Source organism: Anopheles maculipalpis, chromosome 3RL (assembly GCF_943734695.1).
Source record: "Anopheles maculipalpis chromosome 3RL, idAnoMacuDA_375_x, whole genome shotgun sequence".
Lineage (NCBI taxonomy): Eukaryota > Metazoa > Arthropoda > Insecta > Diptera > Culicidae > Anopheles > Anopheles maculipalpis.
The window spans coordinates 44,791,970-44,815,182 of NC_064872.1; the positions used below are offsets into that span (position 1 = coordinate 44,791,970).

General features: G+C 42.7%; 4 protein-coding genes across 5 annotated transcripts in view; 2 read left to right on the top strand and 2 right to left on the bottom strand.

Annotated features, from left to right (window-relative positions):
* The window catches only part of LOC126564322 (adenylyl cyclase-associated protein 2), a 195,419-nt gene extending 182,636 nt beyond the window's left edge, over window positions 1–12,783 (bottom strand). The window contains exon 1 of the mRNA XM_050221325.1: window positions 12,772–12,783. The gene's annotated coding sequence lies outside the window, so the exon portion shown is untranslated. The remainder of the gene's footprint in view (window positions 1–12,771) is intronic.
* The window catches only part of LOC126564660 (dolichyl-diphosphooligosaccharide--protein glycosyltransferase subunit 1), a 378,005-nt gene that overhangs the window by 188,744 nt on the left and 166,048 nt on the right, over window positions 1–23,213 (top strand). The gene's annotated exons all lie outside the window — the stretch shown is intronic.
* Window positions 1–23,213, bottom strand: part of LOC126563859 (hemicentin-1-like) — a 174,163-nt gene that overhangs the window by 126,112 nt on the left and 24,838 nt on the right. The gene's annotated exons all lie outside the window — the stretch shown is intronic.
* The window catches only part of LOC126565311 (uncharacterized), a 378,977-nt gene that overhangs the window by 60,940 nt on the left and 294,824 nt on the right, over window positions 1–23,213 (top strand). The gene's annotated exons all lie outside the window — the stretch shown is intronic.

Consider the following 23,213-nt stretch of genomic DNA (forward strand, 5'->3'; position numbering starts at 1 on the left):
TCGTCCGTCGGCTGGATCGTCAAATCGATTCCACTCATCACGATGTAAAATGGGTTTCATTCGCTCCCATTTTCCCACCATCGCAACAAAGACCGTAGGAACCGTTTTAAAACGATTGTTGTTAGCGAATGTCGTGTGGGTGTTTCGATCAGATTGTCTGATGTCACTCGTGCATTAGCATCTACCACTTCATGTGCGTATCGTTTTCATCATGAGTGCACCAAACATGTTTATATAAAAGGCGAGAAGAATGCTGTAAATTATGTTGCAACATAAGTGTTCCTTTCCTTGAGTAACGTATCAGGTTTTGGTTCTAAGGGATGCTGTAAATATAACATGCTATTACACTATTTTCCAGCCTGCAAGAGAAAAGTGCCAATAAAAAATTATTCACAACCATTTTAATTATTTTATTGTTACTGTTCGTAGTGAGGACATACTATCCAACTACCTAGAAGGTCGATAAAGCCAAGTAGAAGACGTTCGAAGCCGTAAAAAAGGGGGAAAATTCAGAAATATAAATATCTATGCATCCGATTTTGCCAGGGCTTATCCCTGGCAACCAAAGAATAAGAAGGAAATGTCTTATCAATATTGAACCTTAGATAGTTATCGGAACAACTGGAGATAATATGGTATTGAATCATATTTATTTCTTTTTATAGCGTGAAGTAATTATTTATTATAAATAGAATTCGAAAACTCAAATTTTATCGATCATACAAAGCCGTTTAATGACTATTACGAACAAAGAATATCAGTAGTTAGGGAAGAATGAAATAGATTTTCAATTGCTTGTCATTCAAGCTCAATTAGAAAAAGGAACAAAACATCTTGCAAACAAGACATGCGAAACGATAATTTAATTAGTACCACCTACTCGCGCATGTAACAATTGAATGATCGCACAGGATGAAAATAAACAGAAAAAACATCCTCAGAGCATCGGAAAAAATGAGGTGGGATGAACGAAGTTTTCTTTGCAGTCGCTAAATTGGTTCTTTTTTTGTCTTGTTTTGTTTGCCTCATCTCTCACCTAAACCAGCAGCCCTGACCTGCTTTGGTAGCATGGTTTTGAATTTTTAATTAATTTCACTTTTGGGCACAAATGTCTTTTTCATTTTTCTCAGGCTTGGATGGTAATTGGGTTACAGCTTGTTTCTCCCTTTTGCCTAGATTCTGTCAGATAAAAAAAAAAACAACGAAAACAATCTAGGCTATGCTGTTTGTAGAGTATCTTTTTCCAGCTGCTTTTTTTTTCGGCGGGTGAAAGAATAAAACGGAAAGGGCACGCGATTCGTAGGTGGGAAAGTCTTAGGGAAACGGTCTAACATTACCCATTGGGTGTAACCATAATATGCAAATGATTGCAATTTAAGTTTACCCTTTCATGCACGTCATCAGCGTAAAACCTTGATCAATTTTTCATTCTTACCATGCATGAGTTTTTATGTTGCTTCTTACGTGGAATTTGCGAATGATTAGTTATTTTAATCGTTTAAACGTAACTGCGATTAGGGACTCCAAATGGCAATGTTATAAACCAAATGTTTCTTTTACGCAGTTCCAAATTTGCTGTCATGATCGATAAAGTTCTGTGTAGTTGCCAAGAGATAGTTGTATGCATTTATTCCCAACAGGAAGGCACCTTGTTTCAATTTTTCTTCTAGAAAAAGGTTTATCAACAAAGACAACAGGGAATTAGAACAGAGAAGGTTTATTCGTGTGTTTGCAGTTGGCCTGCGGATAAACCTTAGTTAAAGGTGGTTTAATCTTGCTTAAGTGGATTGTTTAAGTTTATCGTATTACAGCAGGGTTATAGCCGGACGGCTAGAAAAGACGCTTTAAATAAGACGTCCTTCGACTGACCATTCGAGACAGACCTTAAGTCGTTTACACGAAAGCATCGAAGCAATGAAATATTAAACGGTTTATCCGGGATTAGCTTGCTGGGTTTGTGTGTACCAATCTGATTCGGGTTGATGTTGTTTTTTTTTGCATATTTTTAGAATTGGTAAACACCACTTGTAGAACAAAAGGAATTTTGATAAAGCTTCTGGGCACAATACAAAAGCAAAAACATACCTTGGCAATTTAAATTTATCTTAATTGACACAAAATCAGTAATGCAGACATTGTTTTCGATCGTCGCTTGTTACTCTTGTCCAACACAACACAAAGCAACTGGCGCAAACTTTTAGAAATGGGAATCAAAGGCTTCAATTTTGACACGACCAAATGCGGGTTGTAAAACAAATGAAGGATGGAAAAGACGAAAAGGCGAAAGCTTGAACTCGTAAGTTGGCAACGAGCTAGAGTGTGTGATCATCGCTGATGGATAACAACATCGTTACCGGTGCATGTGACTTTGCCCGTGAATCTCCATGCCCGAGAACTGGATGCTGGATGCTGTTGTTCTACTGATGGTGAAATGATTTTCTAGCCGAGTCTGCCATGTTGGGAACCATATTTCGCGAATGTTTTCTATTGTTAGAAAGCACGAGAAAGCCAAGTGGAAGCTGCATCCGAGCTCGGATCGGATGGTCTGTTATTGGGGTTCATTTGAATAAAGCAAAACCCATGCACCATGAGTGGATGTGCATTATGGTAATGGCGATGACACTGGATATCAAGTTTGCTCCTCCACGCAGACAGAGTGGAAGCATCGGCATTAAAAATCCTGTTCTTTCGTGTCGTCAGCTGTCTTCGCTACACAGTGATTTGGCGCTGCATCTTAAGTAAGGTAAGATTTTAGGAGAACTGCTTGATAGATTCATTCAATTGTGCTTAAGTTTTTTTCAACGTAATGTTAAAAGTAGTCTTGGAACATTCATTCAGTCAACTTGAAGCTCGAAATCAATAATAAATCATGTTGGAATAGTAGAAATAATCTTCAAATGTGATGCTATTTTATGACCATGTGAAATTATCCTTTCACAGGATACCTATATACTCCTGTTGGTATTGTTGATTGTTTGGCTATCAGCAACTCACCTGGAAAAAGAAAAGAAAAAAAGATGAGTTTGAATTTACTCTATTAGTTTTAGAATTATCAATTTTTAACTAAACAGCATAAGGGATGAGGACGAACTCGGGAGGTTCCTGAACTTCAACTCACCACAGGTTTCCCTGCGTCCCTGGTTTCACGGGCACCCGGTAGATCGTGCAGTATGATGTCGAGACTTATGTCGAACCATTATGCGATGGTTTTTCATCTTCAACGTGTAGGTAGCGCCGACTTCAAGACTTGTCACACATCTTCTGGTCATGTGTGGAGTTCGATGCGGCTAGACCCGCTTTCAGACTCGTGCGTTCTACCGATGATGGGGCCGCCAGCCACAAAATCCTCGTAACGACATGGAGTGGCGAATCACCACAAACTATCCGCATCAAAGGGGGTTTTCTTGGGAGCCAGTAGTTAGTCTCCACGGCACGATGCTCCAAAGAGGCGCTATCGGAAATAGCGAGGACAACATCCGAACCATACCTGGCAGTAACAACATCCACAACCGAGCTCACCCGGGATAAGGTGCACTTGAATTGAGGGAGAAGGAAATGTCTACCCTCGAAATAGGATATAAGTTTGATGAATTGGTAAGCTATATTTACGATTAGATTTTAAGGAATACGTCCTGGCCGTCATTACGAAATAAAAAAAAAATTAACTAAACGAATGTTTTGAAATTTACTGCACTGCTTTAATTTTTGTCTTTTGCTGTGCTTACACAATTTATTGGTCTAATTCTATTCTAAAAAAATCAATTTCAATTCCCTGTTTGTTTGCTGGACATGCGCCTTGGTGAAAGGGAATCAAATCGATCAACTTTCAATAAATTGACACTACCGCTACACAAAACCAACCAGACGATCCCGTTGCAATGTTTTATTTTTTGTATGTAGGGTAGTCCTATGACATCCAAAAAACTTCGTCCTATTGGCACAGTGACGGCGGTGCTTGTCAGCTGTCCGAGCAGGGTTGTTTTTTTTTTTTGTTGTTGACCCAGTGACGCGGCAGTTCACGGTGAAGGAAAACCAAAAGAGCGATAAATAAACAGCTGAACATCCAAGCGAGTGTAATGAAGGTGGAAGTCACCCGCAACAGCGAAGCAGGGTAGCACGTAAACCGCACGTAGTAGCTCTTAAAAACCATGAAAAAGCAATCAACTGCTCGAATGGCTGGAAAACTGTGTACAGCCAGGTGAAATGGATGGAAATAATAAAAAGCCTGCAATTCCTCTCACGATAACGCTTCCCAAAATGAATACAAAATAGTGATAACAAAGATATCACAACAATTTTTAACTGATGAATAGATAAATAGAAATAGTTTTTGCCTAACTCTAGTTTAGAACAGTAAATTGTATCATATTGTGCCAGCTTCACCACATCAGCACATGTTGGTTCATTTTAAACAATTTAACGCTTCACAGTTAAACAACGTAAACAGTCAAACGACAATTTAGTGCGGTTCTGTGGTATACGAGGCAAAATGGCCAACCCAGAATCATGTCGTGAGCTGTGCGGCGGAACATTCCTGCCTAAATAACTTTCCAACAGAACGATCACAGGACCCTCGACATTCCAATGAATTGGTTATTTTAGCTATCTCGGCATTCACTCCTGTTCCACCGACTTGTCAGCCGAGAATTTGGAGCCCTTTGCCAATTTGTGTTCTTCCTTCCGGGGCTTTTCTTCGTTGTATAATATCACAATGACAAAAACCAGACACACACACACACACCCATACATGTAGATTTCTTCTCGTTTTCTCTCTCTCTCTCTCTCTCTCTCTCTCTCTCTTTCTCTTCGTTTTTCACACACTCACTGCTTCATCTGCTCTGTTAGAGGATTGTAATCCTTGTCACAAAGTGAACATCACTGCCAAAATGTTGGGAAGCCAGATTATGGCCCACAATGGTATGGCTGCCATAGTTTGGATCAAATGGTTTTGTTTGGTTCGTATCCTTTAACGACTGCTGGCGAAGACTGGTTCGGAGATAACGGAATTTTCACACCCAGCAAACAATTTATGATGTCAGCAATTCGGAAGAACTTTACTTGATATGCGACGACGATATTTTCGAAGAAGGTAATAACCACCTTCGGTAAGGAAGGAAAGAAAAGATATTCATTCGTTCTATTGGTTAGTCATTAAGTAAGGTTTAACGGCTGTTGAGAACACTCAAGAAAAGCTCATGAAGCATGTAACAGGAAATCGAAACGGTAGAATATGTCATTTCGAGATTCAGTTGGCGCAACTCAACTATGTACCGCGGTTCAGTTCTTCCCTTCGATGATCATCAACTGTTAAAAGCAAAGCATCACCCGCCGACCAGTTCGGATCATTTGAGAAAGGAAATGCTACGGAACAAAATTACGGCACTCTCACGGCCCATTGAGGGCGACATTTCGATGGATGGATGGATGGTTGGATAGCTGTTTAGGAAAAAAAATGAAAAACTAGAAGAAAAAAAAACACATCAGCCTCCATCACACCAAACAATCATGATGCCTTTTTCCCGTTTTCCCGTGCCACACGCGAGCGGGTTTGACCTTTTGCCTGTGTCCCACGTTCTGTGTCGTTACGCTTCGTCTAACGAACGACATACCTACACTCACCCAGTCGTTCCCACCCAATCCATGCACTCTTACACTTCTGCCCAATTCCTTGACGTAGCAATCGTACCCAACGAGGATATATACCATGGTAAGGTGTACACAGTTTTCTCTCTCTCTCTCTCTCTCTCTCTCTCTCTCTCTCTCTGCTGCATTTAGTTGCGTTTCCGAATTCTAGCGCGACCTTCCGACCAACAGTGGCCGCGCAGTGGCGCTCTGATCGTAAACGAACCTTGGCATTGACAAACATTCGTCTGCGGCAAACGGCGAAAGAAAGCAGTGAAGCAGCAACGGCAACCACCCAGTGCTTAGAATCAGTAAACATGAATAATTCAACCGTTGGCAAACGACAGCAACACAACAACAATACGAACACACATTCCCGGGTACTCACACAGGCGCGTACACATCTAATGGAAAAGCTGTGCTGAAAGGAATCCAACAATGTAGGAGCATAGCGCAGCATCGGAACGAGAGAGAGAGTCCTGGCGAGCGTTCGAATGCCTGAATCGCAGATAGGACTTTAACCGAACTGACCAGAGCACCGAGTGAACTCACATTCCCATGCTTTCCTTCGACCAAGAGAACGGACGATTGCAACTTCTTCGGCAGCAGTGGAACGGAAGAAGTTTACGCTTCTTCACGTCGTCGCCGGGATGTATGATTCCTGCTCCAGTGTTAGGTCTGCGGGCATAAGGTACAAAATTTGTGTTTGGGTATCATATTTTTATGTTGTTTTCTTTTCACCACGCGGCTACCTCGTTCGGTGCGAAAGCCGATGTGTATTTACAGTGTGATTTTTATACCTCAATTCCACACCCCACATAGCTTGGCTGATATTCGCGCATACCCTTGTCTGCTATCGTAAAATATCATACCAAATTGGGTTTACATATCTCGGGAAAGCCCTTGGTGGAAAATCGCGGGAAAGTTTGCAACATGCGGCTCGGTAAACCTTTACCAGCAACAAGATTTTGCGCAGATTTGGGAGAAATTGTTCATCGTAAAGTGTTGTGTGGAAAGCTTTCGGTAGGACTCGGGGCATGTTTTGTGAGCATATTTTACACCGAACGCAAGCAGTGGCAAAAAAAACATATGGAACGGACGGTGGGTGGTGCATATTGGACGTTGGAGGTAGTAAAACAACAAATGAATGAACCTGCAACCTGCCTAGGTCAAGCATGGTTGAGTGTTTCCCATGATGCCTGCTTGTAAGCGAAGAGATGGAAACGCTTTAGGGTTTGTCGTTTTAGTCTAGATCGTCTGCGACTTTTTCGAGAGATATATTTACAAGTAAATAGATAAAGATGTATTGAAATGAATTGAAAAACGTTTTGTAAAATAGCTCATATGATTGGTGAATGCTTGATCCGTTTTACGACGACGTATTTGTTATTTTGTTATTTTATTTGTAGAATTCAACGAACCATATGTGGCTCCCTTGATGCGACTTTTTTACGAATACGACTTTTTACGGCGCCAAATCGAATACGACGTTCCCCTACGTCAAGAAGTGATCTAGCACGGAGCGATCTTGCCGGGGCGTTAATGTTGATAGCAGAGAGCAGCACTGGCGAGTCGATGCGATTGTCAAGTAGACCTGCGACAAAAAGTCTCTGCGCGTTACAACTCCACTTGGACACCGAATAAATTTAAGCGGGATAGATTCCAGGCGAGCCATCGAGCGTGCCGATATGGGCCACCACACCACGGATGAATATTCTACCACAGACCTAACTAAGGACCAGAACAGCATCTTAACGGCAATCGGTTCGGTAAGCTCACGCGCAAGCTTCTTCAAAATGCCAACTAGTTGATTGCGCTTAGCGACGATGTGCTCTAGCTGGCAATGGAAGCTCAACTTATCGTCAAGGAGCACTCCTAGATCTCTGATGCAGCTTTTACGGACAAGGGCAGTGTCGTTAATGGTATACGTGCAGATTAAGGGGCTACGCTTTCTGGCAAACGTAGTCACTACGCACTTGTCGACGCATATCTCCAAGCCATTCGTACAGCACCAGGAGTGGAACGCGCTGAGAACATTTTGGAGATGCAACTGATCTTCCTGGTTGTGTATCGGAGGGTACAACTTAGCGTCTTCCGCGTAAAGCAAGTGGCTGTCAGGAGGAAGTACACGTGTGACGTCGTTCAGGAATATTACGAAGAGAAGCGGACCAAGGTTTCTCCCTTGTGGTACTCCTGAAGGTTGGACGAACGGTTGGTGAGGTAGGACCGCGTCCAGTTCAGCATTTGTCCCGGAAAAGGCCTGGATCCTGAAGCTTGGCGAGCAGCAACGAATGCGGAACACTGTCAAAAGCTGCCTTAATGTGCGTGTAAATCGCATCGATGATCTTGTGGCAGGCAGATTGGTGGAAGTCGAACGTTTGGGGACAAACCCGTGCTGAGCGGTACTGATATAGTTTGAGGCAGCAGCAAGAAGTGGCTGGTACATGAGCAGCTCGAAAAAATTTACGTTGGCGCAAAGTGATGTGATGTCGCTATAGTTAGACGCGTTTGATTTGTCGCCTTTCTTATGTACCGGAAGTAGCCACGAGGTTTTCCAAAAGGCTGGGTAAACACCCAATCTCAAAGATTCCCGAAAAATTGCGACTAATATGGGGGCAACAGCGGTGGCGCCGCGTTTCAGTATGGATGGTGGAACGCCATCTGGACCCGGAGCGATCGAGGGTTTTAGTCGATTAATGGCCCAGATGACCGATGACGTTTCAATAATCAGCAAACTAGGAACCATGGCATCTAGGGGAACGTTTAGTAATGCATTACTGATCTTCCTTTCTGTGACCTCCGGAAGAAACGTGTCGGCATATTGGCATTTTGACACATTATAATTGTTATTTCTTTGTGGATGTGATAAAACTTCAAAATCGAAAAAAAGGAAACATGTTGATTAAAGCAAAGTGTACCAGCAAACATGGCTCAGAGGTCTTTTTCATCGAATTATATGATTCCCTATGAATAAAACACCACACAATCAATAAATGCTTGGGGTTTCCCAAAACGTCGATCGGTCTCTTTTTGCTGCAAGGATGTACATTTTTAATTAACTTTTGTTAATATTGATTGCATTGGTCTCTTTGAACCATTTTTTCCAATTTACCAACCAATAAAAACAATGTGATGCTGTAAGCGGAAACCCCTAAAGAGACAAACAACGTCCAACATCTCCGTCGACACTGTTTTGATAATCCGAGTTTGTGCGCTGTACCTGATGTGGGTTTTATTGTCATTATTGAATGTTCTACATTTTTAAACAATATTCCCACCGGCGCTGCTGAATGGCGATTTGCTGACATTGCGGATCAGTGCAACAATGGGAGCTGCGCTTTGAAAATTGTAATGGAGCCGCACAAAGTATGTCGTCCGGATGCATTTCCCGGCACCGGGTGCCTGTTTTGACTGTCCATTTATGGGTCCGTACGGTTGGCTTAAATCAAAGCTTAATTCGTTCTTTGCTGGCACGTTGATGTTGCGATCCCAGAGGACCCCATCCTCCAGTGTGTTGGTCTGCTATTTCCTTTAGTTTCCGGTGGAGCGGTGAAGCTTGAAAATAGTTTTCCCCTCTGGGGCTCTGGTCTGGTGGGGCACCAGCCAGGGTATCGCGTCGAATGCTATCCTCAGTGCGATCCTTTTGATGGTAACGGCGTTAGCGTCAAAGGGTAAACACCGGAAAACAGATAGCAGAACCGTGTGGCTTGGTAGCTACGGTAATAGCACCCAACCGGAGCATCCACATGGTTTTGGACCAAAGCGCAATAACAGTACCATTTAACGATATTATTATTTGAGCTTTCGCTGATTTTTTGGTTTTGCCGTCGTCAGCCATTCTATGGCAATATCGTGATGGCAAGGGCACTGTTTTTGAAGCTTACGACATGCTCGACCGAGGTACTACATCTATGCTCTTGTTTCAATTTAACGATTCTAGTCCACCCTCAGATCCGTTTACCGAGGATCGGTACCGAACGAAGTGACTTGTTTTCCGGAACTGCTTCACTTAAAGTGCGACAGCCAGAACGTGACTGGAATTTTTGAGAGAAAAAAAAAAGAAACGTTACCCAGTTTGGAAAGTGCCTTAGCCAACGTACTGAAACGTCTTGGGTGATGTTCTCCTTTCTCGATTTTAACTGAATGCCCTCTCTCCCTTTTTTCTACATCCACTCTAGCCCATGCTTCGCCGCGGTTAGCGTTGCCAAAACCAAGGTTGTTGGGGTTTTCTATTTAGTTCAAAAAGGCAACGCAGAGAAAAAATGAAAAACAATCCTGCAGAAAGCACGAACTCTTCGGCGACACGTTCCCCGGCACGGAGCGTAACTGTCAATAGAAAACCGCGAAATGCGTCTATCTGCGTCAATTTTGATTCAATTATTTCTTAACGACATTTTCCCGGGGAACATATTCGGAACAACAACCATGGCCAAAAGAAGAAAAAAAAAGTGTCACCATTTTGCTGCTTATGCCTATTGTCGGTTGCTTCGGAGTCCATAATTGGCAACCCAGTGCGTGTGGGCACACGATCCTTTCAAATGCACACAGCACACGGTAGGCGTTTATACGGTTTGGCTTCGTTTTCCCCGTTCACCGAGCGAAGCCAGTGAAAGAAGGTCCTGCGCGTTTGTACCGGGTCCAAAGTCTATCAACAAATTGGCAGTCAATCGGTGGTGACAGTTCCGACGCCACAGTCGTTGGCCACGTGTGTAAACTGTAATCTGATAGCGCGCTTGTCAGATCTGGAACATTGATGGATGAATCATTTTGGGCATCATTTTGTGGTAGCTGAGCCGGTCGGCGGGTGGTTGTAGGGCACTCGGGTTCGGGTTTATTTGATAGAATCAATGAAATTAAATGAAATATGAGATACTTGAGCGGTGACGACGACGACGAGAAGAGTGGTGAGAAGGTATGGAATCGATCAATTCTGTGGTTAATTTGTGTGCCTTGGTGCGAGGATTTCTGCCGAAGGTAGTGTATCAAACTAGGAGTTATTTAATTTTGATTGATCTATTATGTTTGTAGCCGACCTTTTAATGTGCTGACGACGGTGTGTCGATGTTGTGTGGTGTCGACCAACCGGCGCAGAGGCCATAATCAATACGATAGATTTTTCATAATTAATTAACTGTTGCGATTCATGTGAAGGCTAATTTTGTACTGCAAACAAGTTCTAATGGATGTGGTCTCTCTCTAGCTCTATTATCCAACAATAAATTCTTGAGAAAATATGATACAATAAGTTTCCATGTATTTTCTACACAACATTGTGTGACTTCAAATGCTAAATTTAGATAAATAACCAAGAATAAGAAAGTCCAAAACAAATATCCAACAAAATAACCAATTTTGTTGTTGTTCCAGTAATTTATTGTTGCGCCATAACTACTTTGTAGCATCAATCTACGTTTCGATTTTGAAATCATCATAATATATGGCATTAACTATCTAATAATCGATCCCAGCAAGTTATTTCGGTCGTTCGCAAAGAAGAAGATTTTCTACGTTTTTTTCTTACCCTGTTTTAAGTGTGTGTCTTGTTCGCTATTGAAATAAACCGGCAATTTAGTCCAGATTGGGGACGTGAAGAGGCCACTGGTAAGAACAGCCAAACGAAGCATCATCATCATGTTTGCCCCTAATTCTCCTCTCCAGCAGACCGATCAGCGTAGTGCGAGGGTCGAGTGAAGTGAATCAACTTCAAAAATGATACAATTTCCAGCTTCCAAGCCACACCCGCCACGCAGCGTTCTTCAGCATCCGAGTTTCGATGAACAGAGCATAACGTAGCACGAAACGGAAAACCTCGGCGTCTCGGCGGAACACACGAAAGAGAGTCGAATATGAAGAGCTTAAAAGCATAAGACGATAGCACTTCTCGTCACCGGGGCCGTCCACTTTGCAGGATAGGGTTAAACCGGGCGTGTGGAAGCAGGCATAAATCGGGGAATATGTTTGTTTTACTAAAACGTCGAGAGTGGCATCATTTTTATTGTTTTCTCCTTCAGTCACGACCGTGTGCCGGTTACGCCCGTAAGCCGACAGGACCGAAATGAATTTTTATATCTTATTCCACCACCGTTTGCCGATGGGCTTGGATGGAAGCAGAAGTTGGAGGAGAGAAATTCGGATGATGGACGGATGGATGACGCACGGGGCTCGCTGCGGTACGCGAGCAAAGGAGAACGAATCCTAAAGCTGCCCTGCAGTGCTCCGACGGTGCCCCTTGGGCGACACACTGTATGATACATTTAATAATTTTCCATTGAGCCGATGTGGCAGCCGCAAGCTGGCTGCGAGGCAAAGCTTTTACGATCGTACAGAGGACCTCCCTGGAAAATGTTGGCTCCCGGTGCACGGTGGAACCATGTCTTGAGAACACTTATGGAATAGCTTGCAGGCAGAAAGTGGATAGAAATCTCGAGCAGATTGCAATGCGCGGCACAAACACAGACGCACGGGAATGGCGGTTGTCGTTTATCAATGAAGACAATCTACTTTCGGGTTTTGAAAGTTCATGCTATTTGGGTTTGTTAAGTTTGTGTGGCGAAGCAGCGAACCGGTGGAGCTCTCAGATCCGCAGAGCTGACGGTACTGAGGAGTCCGTTCTGCAAGCTGATTGAAAAGGTACCGCAGGGATTCTGACAGTCGTCCGAGGGGAATACAAATGAATCGGAACGGAACGACGAAGCCATTCGTTTTCCGGGGAGTTCGGGTAAGCTCTGATAAATGAGTTCGAGCCACTAGTATGACACAACAAAGCTTGCAACAGGCATAAGATGCAGCGGGCTTATCCAGCAAATGCATAATTTATATCGTTTATGTTCGGTTCAGTTGTGTACAGCTCAATTTAATAAGTGCAACGGTTTGTTTGTTTGAAATCGTTAAACTGTAGACTGACCAACGTCCAATGACCACCTGATATTGTGACTATTGAAGAACATACTGCAAGTAAAGCGTCAAAGCTTGTCTCTTGTTAGTCAACGGACATGGACTTCTTTGCGTTGCGAGTAACATTCTCGACCAAACGAAATCTACTCACAATAAATTTGTTACAAATAATCTCATCCCGAGCATCTGAAGGTGTGCGCAAAGGTAAATCATTCATGGCCACGAAACAGGGGCACAAACACGAGCAAAATCCACCGTGGAACTGCCAGCCATAAAGCAAATAGGGCAATGAAACTCTTTAATACGGCATTACGTAGCCCACCAAGCTTGTCAGAATGGCCGTCACTGCCATTGCTCGTTCATCACCGTGCGGAAGGATCAAGGCGCAAGGTGACATCGTGGGCCCACTAATCCGCTTCGGAATTACGTACCAACCGTAGAGCGTGCAAAGGGCGCAACCGGGGCAAGGGAAATTCGCATGCCACACTCATTGCAGTGTCGTAAACGCCGCACTAAAGTGTTCATATCCGGTGTTCCACGGGCGACAAGAAAGGTGCGAAAAAAACGGAAACATTGCTGTTGGATTCTTGTTTTCGCCATCTTTTTCCTTTCTTTTTTTTTGTTGTTGATGTTATATTTTCATTTTCCACCGTCCTATTCATCTTCGGCGTTATACACTGTGATTAGATTTTGCTGGTGGTGGCCGTTGTGACGCGGTTAGGATGATATCAGCAACATCATCACCGCACTTGTCATGCTTTTTCGCTTCGGCTTCGGTGAGGACTCCTCGTGGTGGTAGCACGGGTCGCCTACGTCAACGTGCAAGAAACTGCTCCGATCCGTACTCTACCGTCGTAGTGCGGAGGTTTGGCATGTTGTGACCCATTTCATGCCTTTCCGGTTGTGTCAATTTTTTTTGCTGCTAGCCTTTTTTTTTTTGTGCCACCTTCCGGTCCGAGGCTGGGCACGTCCTTTGTCAATATTATTTATTTATCAAGTTATTTAGCATTGTCTCCTGTCAAGCTGTATTTTTTTCATGAATTCATAAGGGCTCATAGAATGCTGGTGCCTGCTTCTCGGCTGAAAAATAGCAGCCACACAAGCGAGAAAGCGGACCGCCGATTACCCGTCCGGCGTTGTTTGGTGTGGTACGAAAATATTCCGGAAAATCCTATGAACGGGCGTTGGTGGTTCACCTCTGGGAAATGGAAGATAGACATAGATCTGATCAAGCACAAGAAGAGGCGGGTTAACGGCGGGTCACGGAAAGAGAACCACAGATCTTATTGACGTTTGACATAATCATAATTTTTTTTTAGTATTTTGCGCTTTTCCCTCCATGCAGGCGAATACTGGCGAAAGAAGCTACCAAAATTTTTGATGATCGCCAAGGGTTATGCATTGCGAACCGTTCCGTACGCTACATCAACTGAACAGTGTTGGAGTCGAGTTTTCACACAAGGAGCTTAAATGAAGAAAATTATTTTTGTCAGTTCACATGAGAGTTTCTACAGTGTTGAGAGTTTCATAAATTTAAGTATCAGTATTATTAAGACTTACATTTTTGTGATGATTAAAACTTTCTACACTTGTTTAATTTCGAAGAGTATTGTGCAGAAACATAAAAAAACAGCAACTGTTTTCAGTATCGATTTTCACGCCTCACTCTTTGACGATATCGGAATGACAGTTGCGACCTACCGTCACGCCACTACTCATATCCGACACCTTTGACGGCCCCGGCGAGGTCAAACGTCAGTTATTCTTCATTCCACTGATCGGTGGTGGCATCAGGCCAAAGTTCCATGCTGAGTATTGAGGAGAAAATGAGTCTAGTTGTCTCTTTTGCACGATAGAAAAGTCCTCAGGAATACAGACATGTTCCAAATCTAGCTAGCTCCAGGCCCGGAATGGACGCTTTCGAAGCGGACAACAAGGAAAACAGAAAAAAAGCGAATGTTTCGATACCATCATGACGTGCGTTCTGTTTTGGTTTGAAACTTCACACTCACTCGCTCGCTATCGGCCAGATCTATAGTATTTCGAAGCCTTAGTTGTGACGATACGTCGTAAATTGGATAAAACATATTAATGACTCGGTGAAACAAGTCGTTGAAAACTCCACGGTCCAGCTTGCGGGGATGAGTTGGAACGTGTGCAACAGCGCACGCACCGCAGGAATTAAAAGAAATAAATTAAAGTTATCTCTTCACCGGACCGGCAATCGTTCGATTCGGCTTCGACTCTACACAATGTGTGGAATGGAAAGAGAAAATCCAGAACTTGCTTATCGAACGCACCGCTCGCTGGAAGTCACCCGGAGTGAGACCGTTTCCGATCAGAGGCCACCACAAGCACCGTGCCAGCAAACGTCTTTGTTCGTTGACATCTTGATAATGCTTCGCCACACGCTTCGCTAGTAACCAGCAACCAGTTTCTCTGAAACATTTTCTTCGTTTTCGGTGTGTATGCCACCCTGTTGCTACAAATGTTGTGTCTTATGAAAACTTGCGATAAGTGAAGGATTGAGCAGCAAAAAAAAAAGAAAAGGTTTGAAGGAAGATTGTGCCATCCACTCACCAGTGTTTGTGAGCGACAAAGAAGCGAAGAATCGAAAAACCAAATCAATTTAGATAAACATGGAACCATTTGATTCGAAAATCGTTCAAGATTCAATTGAGCTAAATTTTTCGTTATCATTTCTCAGGATAGTTGGACAGTTTCTTCCTGCAAATCGGAACTTTTGTCGATTAATTAATATATTAACAAGTCATGTGCTTGCATAAAAACATCCGATCCGATTGATATTTTGATCTGGCTCTTACACTGTTTTTCTTTTCAAGTTTAGAAAAATAGCGTTCATATTGGTTGACTGCGTTTTGTTGGAGTGCATTACAACCATGGATTTAGTAATGAGACGACCAGTAGTACCAAAAATTATGGAACGCACATTTGCCTTGCTCCAACCAATCCCTCGATTACGAAAGAAAGAACAAAAGCATTTTCTAATCACTTGTGTAATCCAATTAAAAGGCAAGCACTTGTAACCTGTTTATCTACGAAAATGTCCCACTTTAATGCTCAATCGTCTGAAAAATCAGTTTACGTTTCCCGCTCTCCGACGAATAAACGCCATTTGGCCTTAGCGGTGACGAGTGAATTGATTTGTGCGGCGTTCTTCCATTATAGTTGACGCCGAAAAAGAGCGCTGCTCTGGAATTAAATTCAATTTTCATCGTTCCCATCGGGTGGGATGGGAACGCAGGGACGGGAGGGAGTGGCCGTTTGCCTGATAGCTCTTAGGAACTCTGGCCGATCATTTTGAGCCGGTTGTTATTCGAAGAGTTTTGCGAACTAATTGCCACCAGTCACCGTACATCCAAGCCAAAGGAAAGCACCAGCCAGCCAGCCACCAACGTGGAACTTGGCTACCTTCAGTTGGGGTTACAATTGGGGAAGGATATGAAAGCTGGCAGGGGAAGTAGGGGGCTCAAGTTTTGCTCGAGACGGTGAAGTAATTTATTTTCGGAGTATTCTCACGCGTCACTCCTTTAGGCATCGTAATCTATCTCAAGGCCCGAAAGAATATTAATAAAGCCGGGACCAGGAAGTTGGCCACCATTGGTTGCGCGTGAAGATATTCTGCACTAACGCTCTTCTTCAGCAAACAGAATCGGGTCCTTAGGCTGGTGTAGCGGCGAACGGAAAAGCGGATTTGAATATAATTTAAAAGTAATCGATAATTTATTATGCTAATAGTTGCGTTCAACGGTGAAGCCACGTGCAGTGTCGCAACATTTGGTTCGCTTATCATTTATCAGATGTCACCTGCGTCGTTCACTCCAGGAAAGTAAAGTACAAAATCACGAGAAAGTCCGTGTCAAAGTATTTCTGTGAGGTGTTTTTTTTCTCTCTCTCTCTCTCTCTCTCTCTCTCTCTCTAAACCAAGGTTTGGATGTTACGCCGTCAGTTGATATCCCCAGCGGTCGTATTTGGACACAACGGAAGTGGCCAACCGTGAACAACTGTGTGCAGCGGAAGACAGCCAAGTATCAACAATACAAGGAATTACGCACCTTTTACCGATGCTTGGGAAGCGAATAAATCCGCTTAAATGCCTATGTTCACTTATCAACGCTTCGACGCCAGGTTCCGACCAATTTTAGGCATCACCAGCACCAGGCACAATCGTACCACGCGTTGCTCCAGCAGCACAAGCCGCTTGCTCCGCCTGTGTTGGACCAATCGGAGTCGCAACCAATCGAGCGACACAATCCGTACGGCTCTTGGCCTGGCCTGGCCTGGCCTGGCTGGTTCACTTGAAGCTAAAATTAATCCTCTAGGCACCAGAGAAAACACCTCTTTTCGTGCAGACGACCCGTAATGTTTAATCTGCTTTCAATCAGCAGAACAATGTTGTTTGGTTGATTTTGGAGTCCGGTTCAACTTTGTTTCCCTTTTTTGTATGGTGGGGTTGTGACTTTTTGTGCTTATTCTTCCACTAGTGATCTGGTTTTTTTGCTGTTGTTTCTGTCAGTTTGATTTGCCTGTTCGGGGATAGTTTAGTTCTTCTGGTTTGGTCGCTCGTTTGTCTTCCAGCGGACTTTAAAGTTTGGAGAATTATCGTCCATGAAAGGGGGAAACGCAAGAATCGAAAATTTACATGTCAATATATATCTGTGTATATGTGTATCGGACCAACGACGGTTTTTCGTTATTTGGACGAAATTAAAATGTCTACTTTTCTTCGCCTCACTTCTCATTCTCGCTTTGCTGGATCTGCTCGTCCCGAATGCCCGAACGGTGAAGAAACAATCAGTTCTCCACCGTTCGTCTAGCGTTTCTCTCCGTATTCTTTCTGTGCGTGATTCGTTTCCTTCCAATAGTCTAAGTCTCTTGTTTTCTACGCTTCCCCTGGCATTGACATTCATTCCTACTAAATTAACCATAAATAAGTCCGCATAGGTAAGAGCGAGGGAACGCTCCGAAACACAGCGAAACGGTTCTTAGTGGCTTAAAGCGCTCTGGTTCGGTTTCTTTATCTCCATTCGTAACTGTCAACTGCTGCTGCTTTTATCTTTTCTTGGGGTTTTTCGTTGTGTGAGTTCGGCATCGAAGCTTCAGCATCAAAAGCGGAAAGGAATACACTTTTTCCGAAGCATGAGTTTGAAACAAAAACGTCATGTTTAAGAAACACAAATCGATTGTCTGTTTCGTGTGGGTTGGTCGAATGTACCATACGTTCCAAACGATTCAAAAGAAGCGCTTTCATAAGCACTTTGTAGTTCGTAACGAAGCGTTAAAACAATGCATGTTGCAGTACAAAGTGTTGGCAAAGCTAAACGATCTGAACAAAATATAACGAGACCATCAAAGGTACTCCTATGGAAAGCGTAACATTGCGACCGTTTTTGAACCTACACAACTCGTGCCTTTTTACATAAAATCCCTCAGATCTACTTATAAAAACATCGTACATTATTTAAATGTAACACTTTTTTTAACAATTCAAATGAACAGAGAACAGTTTTTATCAAATCCATAGCCTCAAAACCTACACAGTTCCTACCCAATCCTTGATCGAACTGGTTCAAACATGGCTGGTTACCGTCCAAGAATAAACAACTGCTTTTCACTAAAAGGTTTTCCATTCTCATAGGGATAGCGCTACCGATACGACACACAAACCAAACTTCACCACGAACGAAAAAAAAAACTCGAAAATTAAATCCAGAACCATACCATGACGGACGAGTGATTTCTGTTTGCAGCTCAAAACATTTGCTCGCCCGCCCAATCGTTACCACCCGGTTTGGGTTTTTGGGGCCAAGTTGTGAGATCTTTTCCTGCTATAGTCGCCGGTTATCGATTTTGGCAAAGCTCCTTCGTTACGGATTGCTGGTGAAGAACAAAACCGAAAGGCAGCAGCACGCAGCAGCATCAGCAGCATCCCGAAATACACACGAACCGAGTTGCTCCACAACTTGTATCAACACACTTCTTGCCGTTGTTAAATTTCTGGTTATTCTGGTGAGTGAAAAGGATGGCACCTTGCGAAATCCGGTACTTCCGAAGCTAAATAAACTATGCCAGACTTTTTAAGTGTACAATTTTATCTGTCTATCTGTGTGTGTGTGTGTGTGTACTTGGTGGTAGTTTTTCCGACGAAGTTTTAACTTCTAAGAGATGAGTTAGACAGCAACATAAATAAACAATAGCAGTCGATCTCTATATTCGATCAAAATTCTGATGGAAAAGAAAAATCATCTTATTATGATGATGTTTTCATTGCTTTCTGAGCAGGAAATAAAGTTCCAAGAATTTTCGTCTCCATAGCTGTGGTCATATGGTTTTTGATCATTTGTGTTGCTGCTGATGGTGCGAATGAATAACTTTTTGAAAACTTGCACAAGATTTGAACTTATTTTGAATTAGCTCACAGATTCAAAGCGATTATTTTTTTTTTCATCACTCGTAGAAAGAAGTCAATGTAATCGAATGCTCGATTACCTTCGCCATTGGGGCAGGACCACCAGCAGGAGCGCTGGAGGCAAATTAATTAACTGCTACATCGTTGTGGTCTCTGGCAGTGCAACTGACAACTAACCGGGAACACAGCGGGACCGCTGGCTGGACCGCTGGATATCAAACGCTCATTCAAATTACGAACATGTCCGGGCCAGTCTCATTATCTCATCAATCTCTGCCGTTGACATTATCCGTTGGTTTGGCCCCTGGAAATATGGACCGAAGGGCACAGCGGTGGCACCAGCAGCAGCTACACCGGCCGAGCAGAGAACACCCCACACCTCGTAGTAGTGACGCGCTGAGAACGGTTTGGCGACATTTCTAGTTGCGCATAGTTGACTGAGCAAACGTAAAAATCGAATGCAAAGGAAGAGAACATGAAATCATAAAACTAAAAAGAGAAATTATCGATTGGAAATAAAAGTTTATAACGACGCATTCGCGCTATAAAACATCTGTTGAACTTCTCGTGTACCGCAGCTTCTCAAGCACGTTCTCAGCGAGCGCAAGGAGAACGCGCAGTGTTCGATTCGTCGAACAGAAAATGACGTGAGTTAAAGAGAATTAATTAAAATCGATAGAAATGGTCGCTATCGCTGGACAGCTTGTTTTCCCATCGCGAAGCGAGTCTCGAATATTTCTCATACACTGCCGATTGATCATCAGCATGGATCGAATGGGATTTGCTGCCGTAACTCTAGAAGTGTCGTTGAATATCGTATAACATTGAACATCAGCATCAAACTTTAAGGATAAAATCTTATGCTTCCTGGTGCTTAATCATTTCCTGCTGTGTTTATGAGGGCATTCTCACCAAGCCACCGTGTTCGACTGGTGGATATATGTACTGTGTGTTCGAACAACGAGCACAAAGCGTCAGCACTCGCATTGCGAAGGGCAGCCGTGTTCGCTGGGATGTGTCAGTTAATTAACTAATCAAGCATTATTTACCAGACTGAGACGGGCGTTGATAGTTATTTGGCCACCGTCTGCAAAGACCACCTGCGATCGTTTACCCGTAAAATGTCATATATTTGAGGTAAACTTATTCCCAATCACTTAACTAGTGAAATATTGAAAATATTCTTCTTAGCTTAGCAGCCTAAACGGTTTAAATGGGATTTGCACCCAGGTCCTGTCGTGTGAAGATCGGCGCTGTTCTCTTAACGACCGCCAGATCGCCCCCTTAAATATCAAAGTTATTTTCTTCAGCTTTTCGTTATTGTTTTATGATACGAACATAGTTCTTTACATAGTAATTTTATTGTACAAAGTACATCAACCAACTACAGTTTTCTTTCCTCTTACTTCACGCGTATTTTGCACGTTCCATTATTGGTTTAGGTATCCTTCATAATTTACAATATCTATTATTATTATGCCATTTCCAAAATCAGATATTTGGCTACCTTTCGATATCCGTTCAAAGATTAAAAAAGTGTATCCAACAAGCTCCCACGGGCTCACGCACACTGCCCGAATGCCTGTGAAACGAGTGATAAAATATTGATAGGAAATTTATCGGAGAAGGAAATCAAATTTATAGGATGTCTTTCATCGTAAATAATCCGAGACCAGGGCGAGTGAACCAAACTATACATCCCACTTTGACGTGTTTTCTCGGTACTTCGGTACAGATGGGCAAATGGTCAACGGCAGGCTGACCAAAGGGCATCAAAAGGGTATCGGGGTTGGTGTGCTGTGCTGGTCGTGCTTCATACACTAAACATGATCAAAGTTCGATACATCAGCGAACGAGACGGTGCAGGTAATCGGATTTCTAGCAAGGCGTTTCCTACCGGAAAGTTTTATCTAGCCACATTCGGTTGTTTACTTTTTGCAAATGATTTCCCCTAATGGTTTAGATCACGTCGCATAAATAAGATGCCTTGGGAAATACATCTACAATTTTGGTTGGTGAAATGCATGTTGAGTTACATATTACTGTTTTTTTTAGTAAACTGGTAGTATTGAATAATAATGGTTTGTTGGTCTTTTTCTTCTCAGTTTAAAAAGGTAAAAAGTTTAACTTTTGTGGCATCTTCGGTTGGTTTTACACCAAGGTATTCCTGTCCACCGTAAAAGCGATTCTTATAAAAAGTTGTATGTTCATAACTGTATACCTTTTCGTACATGTACTCACCAACATCGACTTTAAGAAAACATTACACCACAAGTGCCTTACCTGAAAAGAAAAGAAGAATAAAGTTAGATTTTTCCCCATACACATCACCACCGCGTCATCGATTCACACATCGGAAAAGGCGTTGAACTTTAGTTATTGAAGTATAGAACAAACAAACAAAAACTAAACTAACATCGATCCCATGCCCTTCGCCGTAATAGCGATGTCTTAAAATCCGTTTCAAATCGGCGTAAAATGAGATGTACCACTATTCCAGCGAGAGCACACACATGAGAAAAAGCACCAGCCCGATCGAATCGTGTCTAGTGTAGAGCTAATGCTAAGGCTGCCCACTGGAGGCTGTGCCCCGAAGATACGACTCTGTTTCGGTAGTTGATCTAGAAATGATACCCTACGTCGTGCCGGACGGGTACTGGTGTGTGAAAAATACTTCTGTTCGCTTGCACGCCTAATCAATGATTATCTACTGTCGGTCGAGTTTTGTTACTGAATGGGAGCAAGGAAACCGATACACGGGTTGGTGGAAGAAAAAAAAACATGCTCTTAAGATCACATCTGGAGCTATATGTTGGACATTTCGAGACGATCAAACGGCTCGGTAAAAATATCACAGCTAGCAGACAACCAGACAAAAGGTGATGTAATATAGGTTTTCCCGCACAGCCGAATTGAGTGTATGTAATTGATGTAAATAGTGTGAGTAGATAACATCAAAGCATTGTCTTGAATATGTTGTAAGGTTAACAGTAAGGTAAACAGTCTTTTGCCTGTGTAATATTTCAATAGATGACTTTTATGAAAAACCCTCTTTGTGGTGGATTTTCATCGAAATAAACCAATCAATAACGATTGTTAAGCCAAACCCTCGTTAAATACTGCACCCCCCCTTAATAGTATCCTGCGAAATGAACCGTCTAACAAGTACTTTTTCACGTTCGTTTTCAGTAACTAGTAATTTGGGGGAACTTTCATTGAAGCCTCAAAAAATGCCAACATCTTGTCTTCGCCGGCCAGGGCCACCCGTCTTTTGGGAAAGGAAAACCTGCAAGTGGTAACTTAATCACCTCTTTGCGTTCCAGATTAAGTACACAAAACAGAGTGTAGTTTTTTCATACATTCTGCTCAGTATTTGGCAGCTTGTTCTTGAACTGGTGCTTACTATTACCCTAAAAGTTCCTGAATCAAAACTGAAAGGTTTTTGGAAGCATATGTGTCTGTCCTGATTTTTTTTTACGTGTTTTTACTTCAAAGGTGTTTGAGTCAATCTCTATAACTATGCAAATCGAATGCATATTAAAGCTCGTTGTTTTTAATTCACTTTACACATTCTATATTAATGAAATGTTTACAATAATCGAATATTTACAGAGCAAACTTCCGCTAGCACCTTATTACGCTCCTTTAAGCCGCAGGTAAAGAGAGCACCTAATTTGTTTAGCGTTGCAGTAGCTGCAGCAAGAGGCACGTGCACACAACGAACGAACCTGGTAGGAAAATGTGTTGTTTCACGAAATGCGTTGCCACACACAAAAAAAAAAAAAAAGAAAACCAACATACCACCCTCGGGGAACATCGTAGTCAAACGTCGAAGTGGTGTCAAATTTTTATGCATGCGGTTTTTGTGGTCGTGCGGATGGAAGGCACAGTATCATCCTGTGCCGACACCCGCTGAAACCACGCATCGATTGAACCACACATATCGATCAAGCCCAGGTGTGTCTGCTCGTTTTACCTATTGGTGGGTGCGATGAGTGTAAAATTACATAGAAAAGAGCAGAGCTATTTAAATTATAGGTTGGCAGTGAAACTCTTTATCGACGTGTGGAATTTTACACTGCCTCTGGGGGAAACAAATAAAAATTCTTGTTGTTTTTGTCATGTTTGCTGATGGATGCAAACGAAGGGAGTAAAGTGTTTTCGAACTAACATATTCGTTAAATTAAAACTTCAAAAACAATCAAAAAACACTTGTTATTTGCGCGTACAAATGTACCAACCGCAAATACAGTTTTAATAATTAAAC